At 35.1% G+C, this 22,519-nt stretch overlaps 1 protein-coding gene across 7 annotated transcripts in view; it reads left to right on the top strand.

The window, feature by feature from the left end:
* Positions 1–22,519, top strand: part of TSGA10 (testis specific 10) — a 128,629-nt gene that overhangs the window by 62,817 nt on the left and 43,293 nt on the right. The gene's annotated exons all lie outside the window — the stretch shown is intronic.

Here is a 22,519-nt window from a genome sequence, read left to right on the forward strand (position 1 = left end):
ATGCTACAATGAACATTCTTTTAGTATTCTCCTTGGGTATGTATTTCTCTGATTTTATGCCCGAAAGTGGAATAACTGGATAGATTTGAGCAGTTTTAACTCTTCGAAGTATTGTCAAAGTGCTCTCTACAGTTTTACCCTTTAACCAGGAATTATGGATTTTTATTTTCTCAGGTACTAATCAGTACTTGATATGGTCAGACTTTTACATTTTTCTATACTTTTTTGTTTTCTATTTCCTTGATTACAGTGAAATTGAGGATCTTTTCATGTTTCCTGGCCATTCCTGTGTTCTTCTCTAAGATTTTTATGGTTTTAGGTCTCATATTTAGATCTTTAATCCATTTTTAATTTATTTTTGTGTTTGGTGTAAGAGTGTGCCCCGGTTTCATTCTTTTGCATGCTGCTGTCCACTTTTCCCAACACCGTTTGTTGAAGAGACTGTTTTTTTTTCCCTTCAGATATTCTTTCCTGCTTTGATGAGTATTAATTGATCATAAAGGTATGCTTCATTTCTAGGTGTTCTGTTCTATTGATTTATGACTCTGTTTTTGTGCCAGTGCCATCTTGTTTTGTTCACTAGACCTTTGTAGTATAACTTGAAATCTGGAATTGTGATGCCTCCAGCTTTGCTTTTCTTTTTCAAGGTTACTTTGGCTATTCAGGGTCTTTTGTGGTTCCATACAAATTTTAGGATTGTTCTAGTTCTGTGAAAAATGCTGGTGGTATTTTGATAGGGATTGCATTAAATGTGTAGATTGCTTTGGGTAGTATAGATATTTTAACAATATTTATTCTTCTAATCCATGAGGATGAAGTATCTTTCTATTTCTTTGTGTCATCTTCAATTTCTTTCATTAGTGTTTTATACTTTTCAGAGTACAGGTCTTTCACCTCTTTGGTTAGGTGCATTTCCTAGGTATCTTATGGTTTTTGGTGCAATTATAACCAGGATTGATTGCTTCATTTCTCTTTCTGCTGCTTCATTTTGTTGAGATATGGAAATATAACGGAGTTCTGTAGGTTGGTTTTGTGTCCTGTGACCTTACTGAATTTGTGTATCAGTTCTAGCAGTCTTTTGGTGGACTTTTTCAAGTTTTCTTTTTTTTTTTTAAGATTGTATTTATTTATTTGACAGAGCAAGAGTACAAGCAGGGAAAGCAGCAGGCAGAGGGAGAGGGAGAAGCACACAGTGCTCTGTCTGAGGACCCTGAGATCATGACCGGAGCTGAAGGCTGACGCTTAACCGACTGAGCCACCCAGGCACTCCTATATAGAGTATCATGTCATCTGCAAATAGTGAAAGTTTGACTTCTTCCTTGCCAATTTGGATGCTTTTTATTTCTTTTTGTTGCTGTGGTTAGGACTTCTGTTATGTTAAATGACAGTGGTGTGAGTGGACATCCTTATCTTTTTCTCTGACCATAGAGGAAAAGCTCTCAGTTTTTCCCCATTGAGGACATTAGCTGTGGATTTTTTGTATATGGCTTTTATTATATTGAGATATGTTCTGTCTAAACCTACTTTGTTGAGTTTTTTTTTAAGATTTTATTTATTTATTCATAAGAGACACAGAGAGAGAGGCAAAAAGTAGGCTCTCTGCAAGGAGCCTAATGAGGGACTCGATCCCAGGATCTCAGGATCATGACCTGAACCGAAGGCAGATGCTCAACCACTGAGCAACCCAAGTGCCCCTGTTGAGGGTTTTTATCATGATTGAATGCTGTACCTTGTCAATGTTTTTTTTCTGCATCTACTAAATGATCATACGGTTCTTATGCCTTCTTTTATTATTGTGGTATATAATAGCACATTGATAGATTTGCAAATATTGAACCACCTTGGCAACCCAGGAATAAATCCCATTTGATTGTGGTGAATGATTTTTTAAAATATATTATTGGATTCAGTTTGCTGTTTTGTTTTTTTTTTTTGAGAATTTTTGCATCCATGTTCATCAGGGATATTGGCCTGTAGGTCTCTCTTTTTCTAAGTTTTTAATTTATTTTTTAGTAATCTCTATACCCAATTCAGGACTTGAATTCATGACCCTGATCAAGAGTCTCACACTCCCCTGACTGAGCCAGATGCCCCTGTATTTCTCTTTTTTTAGTCTTTATCTGATTTTGGTATCAGGGTAATGCTGGCCTTATAGAATGAATTTGGAAGCTTTTTCCCTTTTCTTTCTTTCTTTTTTTGTTTTGGAATAGTTTGAGAATAGGTATTAACTCTTCTTTAAATGTTTGGTAGAGGGATGCCTGGGTGGTGCAGCAGTTAGATGTCTGCCTTTGGCTCAGGTCGTGACCCTGGAGTCCTGGGATTGAGTCCCACATCGGGCTCCCTGTATGGAGCTTGCTTCTCCCTCTGCCTGTCTCTGCCTGTGTCTCTGTCTCTCTCTCTCTGTGTGTGTCTCTAATGAATAAATAAATAAAATCTTTAAAAAAATGTTTGGTAGATTTCTGTGAAGCCATTTGGCCCTAGACCTTGTTGGAAGTTTTTTGATTACTGATCCAATTTTTTTGTGGGGTTTTTTTTTTTTTTTTTGGTTTGTCCAAGTTTTCTATTTCTTCCTGTTTGAGTTTTGTTAGTTTATATATTTCTAGGAATTTATCCATTTCTTCTAGGTTGTCCAATTTGTTTGCATATAGTTTTTATATTCTCTTATAATTGTATTTCTGTGATATTGGCTATTATTTCTTCTCTCTCCTTGTGATTTTATTTATTTGGATCCTTTGTCTTTTTTTGTTGTTGTTTTTTGGCTTTTTTTTTTTTTTTGTAAGTCTGGCCAAAGATTTATCAATTTTATCAATTTTTTCAAAGAACAAGCTCCTGATTTCATTGATCTGTTCTATTGTTGTTGACGTTTTTAGTTTCTACATCATTAACTTCTGCTGTAATCTTTATTATTTCCTTCCTTCTGTTGCTTCTGCTTCATTTGTTGTTCTTTTTCTAGGTCCTTTAGGTGTAAGGTTTGGTTGTATATTTGAGATTTTTCTTGCTTCTTGAGGTAGGCCTGTATTGCCATATACTTCCCTCTTAGGACCACTTTTGCTGCATCCCAAAGGTTTTGGACTTTTGTGTTTTCATTTTCATTTGTTTGCATGTATTTTAAAAATTTTCTTTGCTTTGATGGTTGACTCATTAATTGTTTAGTAGCATGTTGTTTAACATTAATGTATTTGTGGGTTTTCCAAATGGTTTCTTGTGGTTGACTTCTAGTTTCATAGTGCTGTGGTCAGAAAAGATGCATGGTATGATTTCAATTTCGTATTTGTTGAGGCCTGTTTTATGCACTAATATGTAATCGGTTCTAGAGAATGTTCCATTTGCACTTGAAAAGAATGTGTATTCTGCTGCTTTAGGATGAAATGCTCTCAATATTTCTGTTAAGTCCATCTGCCAGTGTATTTTTCAAAGCTGTTCTTTTCTTATTTATTTTCTGTTTAAATTATCTGTCCATTGATGTAAGTGAGGTGTTAAAGTCCCCTATTATTATTGTTATTATCAATTAGATCCTTTATGTTTGTTATTAATTGTTTTACATATTTGGGTGCTCTCATGTTGAGTGTATAAATATTTTACATTGTTATATCTTCATGTTGGATTGTCCCCTTTATGATAACATAATGGTCTTCTATGTCTCTTTTTATAGTCTTTGTTTTAAAGTCTAGTTTGTCTAATATAAGTATTGCTACTCCAGCTTTCTTTTGACATCCATTTATGTGATAAATGTTTCTCCACTTCCTCACTTTCATTCTGCAGGTATCTTTAGGTCTAAAATGAGTCTCTTATAGGCAGCACATTGATGGATCTTGATGTTTTTTCCATTTTGACACCCTGTCTTTTGACTGGGGTGTTTAGTGTGTTTAGTCCATTTATTTATTTATTTATTTATTTATTTATTTATTTATTTTTAATTTTTTAAAAGATTTATTTATTTATGAGAGAGAGAGAGAGAGAGAGGCAGAGACACAGGAGGAAGGAGAAGCAGGCTCCATGCCGGGAGCCCAACGTGGGACTCGATCCCGGGACTCCAGGATCGCGCCCTGGGCCAAAGGCAGGCGCCAAACCACTGAGCCACCCAGGGATCCCCTGTTTAGTCCATTTACATTCAAAATAATTATGTTCACTGAAGTTATTTTAAAAATTGCCAATGCACAGGGAACTTAAGGTTATTTTATTTTGTTTCTAGTTTTGTTGTACCTTATGATGAAATAAAATGGTTTATATGATATTCATTCTTTGGTATTTGTTAAGACTTGCTTAGTGCCAGAGTACACAATTAATATTTGATAATATTCTAAATAAGCTTGAAAAGCTTGTGTATGAACTTATTTTGGGGAGATGCATATTGTATGAATTTGTATATAGTATATTTATATGCATATGTGATTAGATTTGTTAATAGTATCATTCGATTCTTACAAATCCTTACCAAATTTGTATTCTTGATCTTCCAGTTACTGAAAGAAATGTATTAAGATCCTCCTCTATAATTGTGGATTTGTTTGCCTTTCTTTGAATGATACTCTCAGTTTTCACTTTATTTTTAAGACTGCTATTTGTTCAGCATTTTTTATATTTATGATGAAAATGTAAATGTGTTGTGAGTCACCAGAATAACACTCTCTGCTTAAAAGTCTGTTTTATATATTAATGTAACTATCTAGTTTGTTTATTGTTCACAAACTGCTGGATATCTAAATTTTAATCAGCTATGTTGAAGTTGGGGTGCCTGAGTGGCTCAGTTGGTTTAGTGTCTGCCTTTAGTTTGGATCATGATCCCAGGGTTCTGGGATTCATCCCACATTGGGCTTCCTTCTCAGCATGATCCCAGGGTTCTGGGATTCATCCCACATTGGGCTTCCTTTCTCTCCCTCCACCCCTCCCTACCATTTGTGCTGTCTCTCAGATAAATAAATTTTTTTAAAAATTGAAGTATAATTTACATGCAATAAAGAGCACTCAGTGTGATCTGATGATTTTTGACAAATGAATACATTTTCACAATCATCACAATAATCATGTTATAGAACATTTCATTACCTCCCTAATGTTCCTTCAAGCCCTTTTGCAGTCAATCCATCCTAACCCCTAGGCAATTACTGATTTGCTTTCTGTCACTATTACTGATTTACTGTCTCTAGAATTTTATATAAATGGAATCAGACAGTATTCATTTGCATCTTGACTTTTTTCATTCAGCATAATGATTTTTGAAGTTCATGTATGTTGTATGTTAGTTCATTTTAGTTCATATTGGTGAGTAGTATTCCATAATATAGCTATATCACAATTTGTTTATTCATCTGTTGATGGACATTTAATTTGTGCATTAGTCTGCTAGGGCTGCCATAACAAAATACCACAAATTGGGTGGCTTAAACAATGCAAATTTATATTCTCCTAGCTCTGGAGTCTGAAAGTCCAAGAACTTTTAGCAAAAATAAATTGATTCTATATGAATGGATCTGTTTCTGAACTCTTCTGTCTCATGGATATACATATCCATTCTTAGCCAGTATCATAGAATCTTCTTTAATGTAGCTTTATACTAAGTCTTGAAATGAGTTAGTATGAGTCCTCCAAATGTGTTCTTTTTCAGAATATTGGTTGTTATGAGTCTTCATTTTCATGTAAATTTTAGAATGAGTTATTTTCTGTAGAAAAAACTTACTTTGGACTTGAATAGCATGGTATTGAATGTACAAATCAACATGGGGAGAGTCGAGATCTTAACAATACTGAGTCTTCCAGTACATAAATATAGTGTATCCACATGCTTTATACTTTTAAGTTATAGATATTATGTATATTTTGTTATCATCCTTTATTATCTCGTGAGTCTTTAAAGTATCATTGTAAATTATATTTTATTCCTTAATTTTGTATTGCAGTTTTTGATTGCCTATACATAGAAATAGAGAATTTTGTTATCTTTTATTCTGTAGTATTGCTTAAATTTAATTTTTTAGTTTGTAGGTTTTTTAGGTAGATTTTAAAGGATTTTCTACATCAGCAATCATGACCTTTGCATATAAAGATAGCTTTACTTCTTCTTTTCCAATCTGAAAGCTTTTTATTTCTCTGGCATTGAATAAAAGTGGTGAGAGTGGACATCTTTGTGTCATTCATCATCTTAAGGGAAAAGGATTCAGTGTTTCTTTTTTAAATATGATATTAGCTGTATATTCTTGTAGAAACATTTGATCAGTTTGAAGACCTTCTAAGTGTACATAGAGTTTTTATCATGAATGGGTGTAGAATTTCATCAAATGCCTTTTCGCAGCTGTTGAGATGGTCATATCTTTTTATTTTTATTTTTTGGCTTGTTAAGATGGTTAATACATTGATTGATATTTAAACATGTATTCCTGGGGCAGCCCGGGTGGCTCAGTGGCTTAGAACTGCCTACAACCCAGGGTGTGATCCTGGAGACCTGGGATCGGGTCCCATGTCAGGCTCCCTGCATTGGAGCCTGCTTCTCCCATGCCTGTGTTTCTGCCTCTCTCTCTCTCTGTCTCTCATGAATGAGTAAATAAAATCTAAAAAAAAAAATTAAAAATATATTCCTGGAATAAATCCCAGTTGATCATGATATATTATCTTTTTAGACAAATTGTTAGATTGCTAATATTTTAAATAAATTGTTAAATTGTAATATTTTGTTGTGGATCTTTGCATTGGTTTCATGAAGATATTTGCCTGTAATTGTGATGTCATTTTCAGATTTTGCTTAATCTGCCTTATAAACTAATGAGGTATATTAACCAGGTTAATACTGTCTCACAGAATGAATATGGATATATTCCCTTGTCTCTATTCTAGTTTGTATATTGATATTATTTCCTCTTTAATTGTTGGTGGAATTCACAAGTAAAACCATATAGGCCTGGAAATTATGCCAGGAAGATTTTAAATTATTATTTTAATTTTTTAATTGGTTGAAAACTATTCAGAATTTCTGTTTCTCCTTAAATCAATTTTGGCAATCTGTGTTTTTCTAAGATTTGTCCATTTCATCAAAGTTGCCAAATTTGTTGTCAAAAGTTTATTTATAATTTTTAGTGGCATCCTTTATGCATTCTTGTTATTGGTAATTCATGACTTTTCTCTATTTTCATCAGTTTAGTTGGAAATTTGTTATTTATGTTGATCTTTTCAAAGTAGCAGTGTTAATTTCATTCATTTTTTATTCATTGTTGGTTTTATATTTTATTGATTTTTTTCTCTTTATTATTCCTTTACTTCTACATAATTTGTGTTTAATTTACTCTCATTTTTAAAATTTTAAGATGGACACTTACATGATTAGTTTTAGACCATTTTTCTTTTTCATATAATAACTTAAAGTTTTACATTTTCCTCTATACATTGTTTTAGTGCATCCTACACATTTTTGTTACTTTTTAGCAGCTTTACTCAGATACAGTTTGCATGCCATAAAACTCATCCATTGAAAGTATACAGGTCAAATGTATTTAGTATATTCACAGAGTTGTGCAGCCTTCACCACAGTTTTAGATTTTTATGACTACAAAAAGCAACCTTTTAGCTATAGGCTCCTAGTCCCCCGTTTTAGGTCTTTGATTCGTTTTGAGTTAATTTTTTGTGTATGGTGTGAAGTAAGGATCCAACTTCATTCTTTTGCATCTGGCTATCTAGTTGTCTAACCAGCATCTGCTCTTAACACCTTTATTGCAAATCAATAGACTATAGGCACATGGCTTTATTTCTGGTTCTATTCCATTGATCTGTGTATCTATCTTTATGCCAGTACCACACTGTATTAATTACTGTTGCTTTGTAGTAAGTTTTGAAGTGAGAAAGTGTGAGGCTTCCTGTTTTTGTTTTTGTTTTTTTTAAATTCAAGATTGTTTTGGCTATTTCGAGCCCTTTGAATATCCATATGAATTTTAGGATCAACCTGGCAATTTCTACAGAGAAGCCACCTGGGATTCTGATAGGGATTATGTTGAATCTGTAAATAATGTGGGAAATACAGCCATCCTAATAATATTAAGTCTTGTGATGAGTGAACATTGGCTGTAGTTTCACTGTTAAATCTTCTTTAATTTATTTCAATAATATTTTTGTTTCAGAGTATAAGTTATGCCTCCCTTTGTTAAATTTTTATTCCTAAGTATTTTATTCTTTTGTGTGTTATTGTAAATGGAAGTGTTATTTTCATTTTTGAATTATTCATTGTAAATGAACAAAAATGCAGTTGATTTTTACGTATTGATCTTTTATCCTACAACCTGGCTGACTTTGTTTATTAATTCTCATCATTTTTTAGTGGATTCATTAGGATTTTCTGCATCCAAGACCGTGTCATTTGCAAATAGAGATAGTTTGTACTTTCTTTCCAAATTGAATGCCTTTTTTTTTTGTTTTGCCTAACTGCACTAGCTAGAACTTCTGATGCAATGTTGAATAGAGGTGGCAAGAGGAGAGGGACATCCTTGTGTTTTTCCTGATTTTAGGAGGAAAACATTTGGTGTTTCACCATTAGGTGTGATGCTAGCTGAGGGTTTTTTCTCAGATGCTTTTTCTATGTCTGTTGAGATGATCATGTGGGTTTTTTGTTGTTGTTTTACAAATAGTGTATTACATTGATTTTCAGATGTTAAACCAACTTTGCATTCCTAAGTAAAATCCTGCTTGGTAATGGTATATAATTATTTTTTGTGCTGCTGGATTTTGTTTTCTGGTATGTTGTTGAGGATTTTTTGTCTATATTTCTAAGAGACAATGGTCTATACTTTTATTGTGACGTCTGGTTTTGGTATCAGAATAATTCTGGCATCATAGAATGAGTTGGGAAGTGTTTATACTTAAATATAAATCTAGCTATAGATCTTGTACATATTTATATATATATATATGGAAAACTATAAATATTTGATGAAGGAAGTCAAAGATCTAAATGAAGAACTAGGGATACCTGGGTGGCTCAGCGGTTGGCTGTCTGCCTTTGGCTCAGAGTATGATCCTGGAGTTTCGGGATCGAGTCCCATATCGGCCCCACTTGGAGCCTGCTTCTCCCTCTGCCTATGTCTTTGCCTCTCTCTGTGTGTCTCTCATGAGTAAATAAATAAAATCTTAAAAAAAAAAAAAAGGAGAAATATCCCATGTTCATGGATTGGAAGGTTTCTTATTGTCAAGATGTTAGTTTTTCCTAAACAGACGTATAGATTCAATTCAGTCTCAGCCAAAATTCTAGCAAGTTGTTTTGTGGATATTAACAAACTGATTGTAAAGTTTATATGGAAAGGGAAAAGATTCGGAATACCAATTTCAATAAGGAGAATACCAGCTGACTTGAAGATTGACTGTAATGCTACAATATTCAAGACAGCACAGGATTGGTGAAAGAATAGACAAATAGATCAATGAAGTAGAACAGAGAGCCCAGAAATCAACTCACACAAAGTCAAGACAGAAGAACAAAGGAAATTCAGTTGAGAAAAGAGCTTTCTTAACAAATGGTTCTAGAACAACTGGATATCTATATGCAAGGAAAAAAATAGCATGTAGATCAAGATCTTACTACTTTCACAAAAATTAACTCAAAATGGACCTTAGACCAAAATGTAAAATGCCAAACTATAGAACTTCTAGAAGATAACATGGGGAAAAATCTGGGTGACCTTGAGTTTAATGGTGACTTTTTATATATAATAACAAAGGCATTATCTATGAAAGAAAAAATTGATAACGTGGATTTCATTAAACTTAAAAACTTCTCTGTGAAAGACATTGTTAAGAGAATGAAAAGATAAGCCAAAAATTGCAGAAAATATTTATAAAATACATATCTGATAAAGCTCTTATATCCAGAACATATAAATAAGCAAATAACAACCCCTAGAGGGCAGAGAAAACCGTAGCCAGAGTTACTGCAATATATTATCTGACAGTAATAGCAGCAACAACAACAAAAATGAGACACATAAAGAAAACAAGAGAGTATTACCAATACACTGGAAGGGGAAGTGGAGGATGGAGGTAACAGGCAAACAAAAATTACTATGAGAGCCACCAGATGCCAAATTTTAACAGGCAAAATTTCAAAGTATCCATTATAAATATGTTTAAAGAACTAAATGAGACATGTTTAATTAAGTGAAGAAAGGTATGATGACAGTATCTTTTTAAACAAAGAATATCAATATATTCTTATGGAGAATATGAGAAATTATTTTTTAAAAAATAAAAATATGGAGAAATTATTTTTAAAAAAGAACAAAATGGAATGACTGGGAGTGAAAATTATAGTAACCAGAATGAAAAATGAGAGGGGCTCAGCAGTAGATTTGAACTGGCTGAGGCAGGAATTGGTGGTTTAGAGATAGATTGAAATAGATTATGCAATCCAAGGAACAAAGAAGATAGTGAAGAAAAATGAACAGAGCCTCAGAGAAATGTAGGACACCATTAAGCACACCAACATACATGTAATGAGAGTAACAGAAGGAGAAGAGAGAAAGGAGCAGAGGAAATATTTGAAGAAATAATAGCTGAAGATATTGCAAATTTAAAAAATTAATCTTAACATTTAGGATGCTCAACAAAAACCAGACATATTATAATAAAATTGCTAAAGGCCAGGGCCACCTTGGTGGTTCAGTTGGTTAAGCATCTGACTCTTGATTTCAGCTCAGGTCATGATAACAGGGTTGTGAGATCAAGCCCTAAGTGGGGTTCCATACTCTCTCAGAGTCTGCTTGAGATTCCTTCTCTCCCTCTTCCTCTACTATTCCTTCTTCTCCTGTCTTTCTCTTTTAAATAAATAAAATCTTTTTAAAAATGCTAAAGGCCGTGGACAAGGAGAAACTCTTAGAAGCAGCAAGAGAAAAATGAGTTGTTACTTGCAAGCGAACCCCAGTAAGATTAACAGTTGACTTCTCAGCACAAACTAGAATTCAGAAGGCAGTGGAATTACATATTCACAGTTATTAAAGGAAAAAAAAAAAACAAACCAGCCTGCCAGCCATGAGTCTTATATCCAGCAAAACTGTATTAAAAAAAAAAGACAATAGAGATATTACCAGATAAATAAAACATTGTTAGCAGATCCACTTCACAAAAACATTAAATGAAATTCTCCAGTCTGAAAGTAATTGACACCAGATGGTAATTCAAATCAACACACACAGAAAGGATGACTATAAAGGTAATTATGTAATTATGAAAACCATTATAAATGCATACTTTCCATTTTGAACTGATTTAAAAGTCAGTTGTATAAAACAGTATTATATAATTATATATATATCCGATATATTCACCAATAACAGCACAAAGAAGTTGGGTGGAATCAAAACTATATTGAGCTAAGGAAATGAGTACAGATGGTAACTAAAAGCCAGGTAATAATAGAGGACTCCTAGAAATGGGGGGAAATAGAGCTAATATAACAAAAAGCTATAACTATGTACACTTCCTGATTATATGGTAGTTCAATTATTAATTGTTGAAGAAACCTTCATATTATTTTCCATGGTGGCTGTACCAACTTATATTCCCACCAACAGTGAACAAGGGTTACCTTTTCTTTACATTTTTGCAACACTTTTTATCTCTTGTCTTTTTTATAACACCAGTCTAACAGGTATGAGGTGATATCTCACTGTGGTTTTGATATGCACGTCCCTGATGATTAGTCATGTTGAGCATTGTTTCATTTACCTATTGGCCATTTGTATGTCTTCTTAAAAAAAAAATCTATTCGGGTCCTCTGTCCAGTTTTAAAAATTGGATTTTTTTCTTGCTATTGAATTTTATGAGTTCCTTATATATTTTGGATTTTAACTCCTTATCTGATAGATGGTTTGCAAATATTTTCTTTCATTTTGTCGTATACTGCTTTTGCTGTGCAGAGAGGCTTTTTAGTTTGATATAGTCTCTCTTATTTTTGCTTTTATTCCTTCTACTTTTGATGTCATATTAAAAAAAAAAAAACCTGCCTTTTTCATTGGATATTCTTTTCTGCCTTGTCAAAGATTGGCCATAGAGTTAAGGGTCCATTTCTGGGTTCTTTATTCTGTTCCACTCACCTACATGTCTGTTTTTGTGTCAGTACCATACTGTCTTGATGATTACAGCTTTGTAATAGAGCTTGAAGTCAGGCATTGTGATTCCACCAGCTTTGGTTTTCTTTTTCAACATTCCTTTGGCTATTCAGGGTCTTTACATAGCCAACATTCCTTTGGCTATTCAGGGTTTCCATAGAAATTTTACGATTATTTGTTCCAGCTCCGTGAAAAATATCGATAGGATTGCATTGAGTATGTTGATTGCTCTGGGTAGCATAGACATTTTCACAATATTTTTTTTCCAATCATGAGCATGGAGTGTTTTTCCATTTCTTTGTGTTCCTCAATTTCTTTTGTAAATATTCTGTAGTTTTTTGAGTACAGGTCCTTTACCTCTTTGGTTAGGTTTATTCCTAGATATCATATGGGGTTTGGTGCAATTGTAGATGGGATTGATTCCTTAATTTCTCTTTCTTCAGTCTCATTGTTAGTATATAGAAATGCAGCTGATTTTTGTGCATTGATTTTGCACTGGGTATTATACACAACTGATAAATTGTTGAACACTACATCTGAAACTAATGATGTACTGTATGATGGCTAATTGAATTTAAATAACTACCAAGAGCAATGTCAAGGAGCATTTTTCCTGTTGGTTTTTTTTTATGGATTTAAGTTTATATTTAAGTCTTTAACCCATTTAGATTTTTGTGAGTGGTATATGATACCACTTTGCATGTGATTATCTAGTTTTCCAAGCACCATTTGTTAAAGAGATTCTCCTTTCCTCATTGAGTGTTCCTGGTTTCCTTGTCAAATATTAGTTGGCTATATATGTGAGGGTTTGGGGGCTCTTAATCCTGTTCCATTGTTTTATGTCTATCAATTCTTTAACAAATTATTTCAGCTATAGTTGTTTTAATAATCTTGTCCTTTAATCTTTATACTAGAGTTAAGTGGCTAACAGATTACTATAATGCAGTATTAGAGTATTCTGAATCTGATTATGTATTTATCTTTACCGCAATATTGTATATTTTCATATATTTTTACATTACTTGGTATCCTTTCATTTTAGTTTGAAGAACTCCTTTCAGTGTTTCTTTTAAGGCAGATCTAATGGTGATGAAATTCTTCAGCTTTTGTTTGGGAAAGTCTTACCTCTCCTTCATTTCTGCAGAACTTTTGTTGGGTAGCGTATTTTTAGTTGACATTTTCTTCAGCACTTTGAATATTGACCATACCACTCTTTCCTGGCTTATAAGGTTTCTTCTGAGAAATCTGCTGATATCCTTATGTCCCTTGTGTTACAAGCTTCTTTTTTACTTAGTTTTAAGATTTTATTTTTCTTTTATTTTTAGCCATTTTATTTTAATGAGTCTTGGAGTTTATTTGGAGACCTGTGAGTTTCATGAAATTAAATGTCCAAACCCTCCCTTAATTGGGAATTTCTTAGACTTTTTTGTTTTTTTTTTTTTGTATATTTTTTTATTGGAGTTCGATTTGCCAACACATAGCGTAACACCCAGTGCTCATCCCGTCAAGTGCCCCTCTCACTGCCTGTCACCCAGTCACCCAATAGACTTTATTTTTTTAAATAAACTTTCTGTCCCTTTCTCCCTCTCCTCCTTTTCCGTGACTCTCATAATTTGCAGATTGTTCCTTTTGATGATATCTCTGTATCATGTAGGCTTTTTCATTCTTTTTTCCCTCTGGATCATTTCATAGGTCTTTTCTTTTAAAACACAAATTCTCTCATCTGTTTCATATATTCAGCTATTGATGCTCTCTATTGCAGCTTTCATTATATTCATCATATTCTTTAGCTCCCGAATTTCTTTTTCCTTTAATGATTTCTTTTTGTTAACACTCCTCATTTTGTTTATGTATTGTTTTCATGATTTACCTGATTTGTATTTCTATGTTTGCTTGTATATTACTGAGCTTCCATAAAACAACTATTTTGATTTTTTATGGGGTGAATCTTCATGTCCTTGTTGTCAGTTACTGGAGGATTATTGTGATCATTCTGTAATGTCATGTTTTCTTTATTTTTTGTGTCCTTTGAACTCTTGCACTGCTTTCTTTGCATGTGAGGTAGCAGTTTCCTCCTTTAGTCTTTACTGACCCACTTTAGGTGAGAAATGCCTTCTATCAGCCCTGCTAGGGATTCTGAGGCTTTCTCAGACCTTCTACAGATATACTTACTCCATACCTCTCTTATGGCAGAAGTCTTCAGTTTATAAGCCTTCTCTTGATCTTGCAAAGTCAGGTTATGTTCCACCAATATCCCTTTTGCTTTCCCAAGGACATTCTCTCCCAGAGCTGGAAATTTGGACTGACTTTCTGCACTTCTTACTAGCAATCTTTGAAAATTCACTCTTGCTATTGTTGGGAGCCAGTATAGGGAGTCAACTATGGAGTAGGGGATGAATGTGGGTAACACATGGAATACTGGGGATGCCCTTGGGCCAGCTGAGGGACCCAAGTAGAAGTTCACTAGTGGCTTTTGAACAGTTTCCCAATGGAGTACCTAATGTTAGTTAGTATGATTTACATCTCCTTAATACATTCAGTTCCAGGCCCTGGACTTTGCTTTCCCAGCTGCTTAATGCAAGTAATGCAGCTCAAGCCTCAATACACTGGATGAGGTGAGAGAGAAATGGGTTTTTTGGGGCAGCATACCATACAGTTAGGGAAGCCAGTTGCTCACTCACACACTTTTACATTTCTTCTGTGGGAGAAAAAGCCAAGAATAGTTCTCCTGACTGTGAGCTGTGTTGCTTTGGGGGTAGGGTGATGCAGATAAAGTTAAACTTTTCCTCTTACTCTCTCCAATGTGTCCAATCTTGCATTTTTCTTTTCTTTTTAGTCAAATATAATTAACAGAGTGGTTTTTTTTTTTTTTTAGTTTCAAGTGTACAATATGATGATTCAACAATTCCATATATTACTCAGTGCTCATCTTGGAAAATGTGCTCTTAATCCCTTTCACCTGTTTCACCCATTTCCCTACCGTACCTCTCTTCTGGAAACCATTGGTTTGTTCTCTGTATTTGAGTCTTTTTTGTTGTCTCTTTTTTCCTTTGTTCATTTGTTTTGTTTCTTAAATTCCACATATGAGTGAAATTATACAGTATTTGTCTTTCTCTGACTGGCTTATGTCACTTAGCATTATACTTTATAGCCCCATGTTGTTGCAAATGGCAAGATTTCATTCTTTTTTAAGGCTAATATTCTATTGTGTTTATACATATACACACCACATCTTCTTTATCCATTTATCTATGGATGGATACTTGGGTTGCTTCCATAATTTGGCTGTTGTAAATAATGCTACAGTAAACATAGTGGTGCATGTATTTTTTTGAATTAGTATTTTCATTTTCTTTGGGTAAATACCCAGTGGTGGAATTATGGGATTGTATGATAATTCTATTTTTTATTTTTTGAGGAGCCTACATATTATTTTCCACAGTGGCTGTACCAATTTCATTCCCACCAATAGTTGCAGGAGGGCTCCTTTTTCCTCCACATCATCACTAACACTTGTTATTTCTTATTGTTTTGATTTTAGCCATTCTGACATATGATGTAATATCTCACTGTGTTTTTTTATTTTAATTGCAGTGTAATTAACATATAGTAATATTAGTTTCAGGTGTATAGTATAGTGCTTTGACAATTCCATATATTACTCAGTACTCATCATAAGTGTACTTTTAATCCCTTCGTGTATTTCACCTGTCCTCTCACTCACCTTCCCTCTGGTAACCATCACTTTGTTCTCTATAGTTATGTCTATTTTTTTGGTTTGTCTCTTTTTTTATTCTTTTGCTCATTTATTGTGTTTCATAAACTCCACATATGAATGAATTATATGGTATTTGTCTTTCTCTGACTGATTTTGCTTAACATTATATGGCACTAGGTCTATCCATGTTGTTGCAAATAGCAAGATCTCAGTCTTTTTTATTGCTGAATAATATTCCATTGTGTATATATATATATATATATATATATATATACACACACACACACACACACACATCCATACACACACACACACACACACACACACACCCCACATCTTTATCCATTTATCTATTAGTGGACACTTGGATTGTGTCCATAATTTGGCTATTGTCAGTAATGCCGCAATAAATACAGAGGTGTGTATATCCCTTTGAATTAGTGTTTTTTGTATTCTTAGGGTAAATATCCAGTAGTGTGATTACTGGATCATAGGGTAGTTCTATTTTTAATTTATGAGGAACCTCCATACTGTCTTCCACCATGGTTATACTAGTTTGCATTCCCACCAACAGTGTATGAAGATTTCTTTTTCTTTACATCCTTGTCAACCCTTGTTTCCTGAGTTTTTTATTTTAGCCATTCTGACAGGTGTCAGGGGATAACTCATTGTGGTTTTGATGTGCATTTCCCTGTTGACTAGTGATGTTGAGCATCTTTCATGTGTGTCTTGGCCAGAAGTATGTCTTCTTTGGAAAAATACCTATTCATATCCTCTGCCCACTTTCAATTGGATTATTTGGTTTTTTGGTGTTGAGTTGTGTAAGTTCTCTATATATTTTGGATATTAATCCGTTATCAGATATATTATTTGCAAATATCTTCTCCTATTCAGTAGGCTGCCTTTTCATTTTGTTGATGGTTTCCTTTGCCATACAAAAGCTTTTCACTTTGGTGTAGTCCCAATACTTTAATTTTGCTTTTGTTTTCGTTGCTAGAGGAGACATATCTAAAAAATGTTTCTATGATTGAGGTCAAAGAAATTACTGCCTATGTTTTCTTCTGGAAATTTTTATGGTATGCGGTCTCACATTTAAGTTTTCTATGTATACTATTATGTGATCTGCAAATAGTAAAAGTTTTACCTCCTCCTTACCAATTCGATTGCCTCTTTTTTTCCTTGTCTGATCTCTGTAGCTAGGACAATCAATACTATGTTGAGTAAAATTGGTGAAACTGGATATCCTTGTCTTGTTCCTGATGGTAGAGGAAAAGCTCAGTTTTCCACCATTGGTTATGATGCTAGCTATGCATTTCTTATATATAGCCTTTATTATGTTGAAGTATGCTCCCTCTAAACCTACCTTGTTGAGGGTTTTTTTTTAATGATGAATGAATGTTGTACTTTGTCAGATGCCTTTTCTGTATTTCTTAAGATCATATGGTTTTTATCCTTTCCTTTATTAATACACTATTTCATAGTGATTTAGGAATATGAACCACCTTTGCATCACTGGGATAAATCCCACATGATTGTAATGAGTGATTTTTTAAAATGTACTATTGGATGGAGTTGGTTTGTTAATATTTTGCTGAGGACTTTTACATGTATGCTCATCAGAGATATTGGCCTAGACTTCTTTTTTCATATGTCTGCTTTTGGTGTGAAAATAATGCTGGCCTCATAGAATGAATTTGGAAGTGTTTCTTTCTTTTCTGTTTTATGGAATAGCTTGAGGAGAATAGGTAATAACCCTTCTTTAAATGTTTGGTAGAATTTACCTGTGAAGCCATCTGGTCCTGGACCTTTGTTTGTTGGGACATTCTTGATTACTGTTTTAATTTCATGGCTATTAATTAGTGTGTTCAAATTTTCTTTTTCTTTTGAATTCTGTTTTGGCAGCTTGTATGTTTCTGGGAATGTACCTATTTCTTCTAGGTGGTCCAATTTGTCATATAATTTTTCATAATATTTTCTCATAATCCGTTCTTATTTTTGTGGTGGTGGTTCTTATTTCTCCTCTTTCATTTTTGGGTTTATTTATTTGAGTTCTCTATCTCTCTCTTTCATTTTCTCTGATGGGTCTGGTGAAACCCAGGGTTAGCAATTTTGTTGGTGAAAGGGTTAGCAGTTTTGTTGATCTTTTCAAAGAACATCTCCTGGTTTCATTGGTATATTCTATTATTATTTTTTTTTAGTCTCTATTTCATTGATTTTTGCTCTAATCTTTATTATTTGCTTTTATCTACTGGTGTTGGGTTTATTCTTTTTCTAGCTCCTTTATGTGTAGGATTCAGTTGTATATTTGAGATTTTTCTTGCTTCTTGAGGTAGGCCTGTATTGCTGTAATCTTCTCTCTTATAGTGTTTGCTGCAATCAAAAATTGGGGGGGGGGGGCTGTTGTGTTTTCATTTTCATATGTCTGAATGTGTTTTTTAGTTTCCTCTTTGATTTCTTGGTTGACCCATTCATTATTTTGTATCACGTTATACTTGTGTTCTTTCCAGTTTTTTTCTCATGTTTGATTTCTAATTTAATACCATTGTGGTTGGAAAAGATACAGGATATGATTTCAGTCTTTTTAAATTTATTGAGATTTGTTTTGTGGCCTAATGTGATCAATTCTGGAGAATATTCCATGTGCACTTGAAAAGTGTATTCTGCTGTTTTCGGATGGAGTGTTCTGAATAAATCTGTTAGATCCATATGGTCCAATGTATCATTCAAAGTGACTGTTTCCTTGTTGATTTTCTGGCTGATATATCCATTGATATAAGTGGGATATTAAAGTCTCCTATTGTTCTATTACTGTCAATTTCTTCCTTTTGTGTCTGTTAACAGTTGCTTTGTGTATGCACTGAAGTCCCTTTTTGGGTGCATAAATATTTATAATTGTTATATCTTCATGTTGGATTGTTCCCTTTATGATTATGTAGTGTCCTTCTTTGTCTCCTTTTTACAGTCTTTGTTTGAAAAAGTCTTTTTTTTTTTTTTTATAAGTATTGCTATACCAGCTTTCTTTTCACTTACATTTAAATGGAAATGTTTTCCCATCCTTTTGCTTCCAATCTGCATGTGTTTTTACATCTGAAGTGAGTCTCTTGAAGGCATCATATAAGCGGGTCTTGCTTTTTTAATCTATTCAATCACCTTGTATATTTTGATTGAAGTGTTTAGTCCATTTGCAATGAAAGTAATTATTGGGGATCCCTGGGTGGTTTAGCGCCTGCCTTTGGCCCAGGGCGCGATCCTGGAGACCTGGGATCAAATCCCACGTTGGGCTCCCGGTGCATGGAGCCTGCTTCTCCCTCTGCCTCTCTCTCTCTCTCTCTCTCTCTCTCTCTCTGACTATCATAAATAAATAAAAATTTTTAAAAAAGAAAGTAATTATTGAATAAGTATGTACTTCTTGCCATGTTGTTTCTTGTTTTATAGTTATTTTTCGCTTGTTTTCTTTTTTCTTTCTTTCTTTTCTTTTCTTTTCTTTTCTTTTCTTTTCTTTTCTTTTCTTTTCTTTTCTTTTCTGGTTCTTTCTTCTTTTCCTCTATCCACTTGTGGTTTGATGGTTTTCTTTAATGATATGCTTGGATTTCTCTCTTTTTATTTTTTGCATATCTTTACAGGTTTTGATTTATGGTTACCATTAGGTTCATATGTAACATCTTAGGCATATAGCAGTTTATATTAAATTGATGATTGCGGGATCCCTGGGTGGCGCAGCGGTTTAGTGCTTGCCTTTGGCCCGGGGCGTGATCCTGGAGACCCGGGATCGAGTCCCACATCAGGCTCCCGGTGTATGGAGCCTGCTTCTCCCTCTGCCTGTGTCTCTGCCTCTCTCTCTCTCTGTGTGTCTCTCATGAATAAATAAATAAAAATTCTTTAAAAAAAATAAAAAAAATAAATTGATGGTTGCTTAAGTTTGAACCGATTCCAGAAACACTAAATTTTTACTCTCCTCCCATATTTTATGTATATGTTGTCATACTTTACATCCTTTTATTTTGTGACTCCCTTGACCAATTTTTACAGATATTTGATTTTACTGCTTTTGTGCTTTTTCCTTCATACGGGTTTTATAAGTGATCAATTTACTTTTATTATGATTGGCCCTTTTCTACATTTTCTATCTTTTTAAAAAATCTCACTAAGATCCTTCATTCTTTTCTAAAGTACAGTGACTCTGTGAACATTACTTTGAAGTTTTTACCAGGCACATTGATAATCTCTGTTTCATTTAGTTCTTTTGCTTTGATTTTGTCCTATTCTTTCATTTGAAGATGTTTTCTATCTTTTTATTTTATCTAACTCCCTGTTTGCTTCCGTGGGAAGGGAAAGTCAATTACATCTCCAGCTCTTGAAAGTAGTGGCCTTATGAAGAAGAGGTCCTATGGTGCCTTGTAGCACAGTGTTCCCTGATCACTAGAACCATGTGCTTCAGGGTGTCTCCTTTATGGGTTCTGTATGCTCTACTCTTGTGGCTGAACCACATTTGTCTTCAGTATATTCAATTGCAATGGCCTACTTTGTCTCTTGTGGGCAGAGTTTGGTCTCTGTGCTATCAGGGGGCCAGTCTGGCACCTCTTTGGTCTTGTAGTTAGGCAGTGTGTCACGTTTATCAGTCAAACCAGATGCCTGCCCTCAGCCCATTTACCGGGGCTGCAGTTGCACCAGACTGCAGAGTGGTCTCCCTGTGTTGTCTCCTGAGAGTTGGTGGGTGTGGCCTACACTCAAACTGTATGTTTGCCCCCAGTCTATCTTCTGCGGCTGCAGTGGGACTGGTGTGTGTGGTTATTTTCCTTTTTCCTCAAGGCAGGAGTCCCTTTGGAGTGGTGCCAATCCCTGCACGGGCTGCTTGTATGATATGCAGCAGGAGCTGGTTTGGAAAGGACTCCTGTTCAAGGTAGGTTGGATAGGACCATCCACAGGACAGCTGGGGGAGGGGGATTGGGGGCGAGGAGTGGCACCCACCAGTTTTTTTGCTCTTAGAGAAGTCTGAAGAGATCCCTTCCCCTCCGGCACATGGAATAATCCTCTTTTAGGTATACTCTAGATGCTTTTCAAACTGCTTCTTCAATGTTGTATTTCTGTGGGATTGTTTGTTATGCTCTTTTTTTAAGGGTGGGGACTCTGTTTCCTATTGCCCTCTGGCTCTTCCAGTCCCACTGATTTTTAAAGTACCCAGAGTTAAGACCTTTTGATTGTAAAAACTTGCAAAGTTAAGCCTGACTGACCTTCAAAGCCAAATGTTATCAGGATTTTTTTAGAGATTTATTTATTTAGTTACTTCCAAGAGACAGTGCAAGTGGGGGGAAGGGACAGAGGGAGAGGGAATGAGAAACTCAAGCAGACTCCATGCTGAGCACAGAGTCCAATGTGGGGCAACCGGTTGAGCCCATTGATTTCAATCCTGAAATCAGACCTGAGCCAAAACCAAGAGTTGAACACTTTAACCAACTGCATCGCCCAGGTGCCCTGATTCCATCTAGTGTATTTTTGTTTAAATATTTTTAAAATTTATTTATGAGAGGCACAGAGTGAACTAGGCAGAAACATAGGGAGAGGGAAAAGCAGGCTCCTTGTGGTGAGCCCGATGCCAGACCCTATCCTGGGATCCCGGATCATGCCCTGAGTGGAAGGCAGACACTCAACCACTGAGCCACCCAGGCATCCCCATCTGGTGTATTTTTTAATTTTAGTTATTGAGTTCTTAATCTCTACTTGGTTCTTTTTGTTGAGGGTCTCACTGAGCTCCTCCATTCTTTTCTCAAATCTAGGAAGTATCTTTATAACTATTGATTTTAATTTTCAATCAGGCATATTACTTATCTGTTTTGCTTAGGTATCTTGCTGTGATTTTGTCCTGTTTCATTTTTCTCTGTCTCCTCACTGTGGCTAACTCTTTGTGTCTGTTTCTTTGTGTTAGTAAAGTCAGCTATGTCTCTTGCCCCTGAAAGTAGTGGCCTTATGAAGAAGAGGTTCTGTAGTGCCTTACAGTGTACACTGTTCACCAGAACCTAATGCTCCAAGGGTGTCTCCAATGTGTGTTGCATTTGGTCTGCTATTGTGGCTGAGCCATTTTTGCCTTCAGTCCTATTATCTGCAATGGCCTACTTTGTGTACTGTGGGTGGAGGATAACCCTTGGGTTGTTAGTGGGCCAGTTGAGCCACCTTAGATTTATATTGAGTCAGAGTAGGCATTTGACAGAAACGTAGTAGAACCAAACTGCAGGATGCTTTCCCTATCTTGTCCCCTGAGAAACTTTTGTTGGTGGGTGGGGCCTGCATTCAGACTAGTCTGTCTCTAGCCTACTGCTGGGGCCACAGTCAGACTGGTGTGTTTGGTTATCTTCCCCTCTCTCCTGGACAGCAGTCACTTTGGAGTGGTGCTGACCCATCAGGGCTGGTTGCATACTGCCAGGCTTGTGGCACTGCTTTGGATTGGCTCCAGCCCAGAGCATATCAGAGTTGTCAGGACCATAGGAGGACAAGAGTCAGGGCAGGTGGTATTAGCTAGGTTCAGATTGGAGGGGGTGGACTCAGAAGTGCTGAGGGTCGGGAGCATGGTATGGTGTTATTAGCAAGGTTTGCACCGGTCTGCTATGGGTGAGGACTTGGAGCCAAGTCCTGGCTGGAGGGGGCTTGTCCATAGACTGTGGGAGCAGGGGCACTGTTAGCAAACTAGGTAGTGAGTGTTGGTGCAGCACTGGCTTCCACAGATGTCTGT

The sequence above is a fragment of the Vulpes vulpes genome, chromosome 16, assembly GCF_048418805.1.
Source record: "Vulpes vulpes isolate BD-2025 chromosome 16, VulVul3, whole genome shotgun sequence".
NCBI lineage: Eukaryota > Metazoa > Chordata > Mammalia > Carnivora > Canidae > Vulpes > Vulpes vulpes.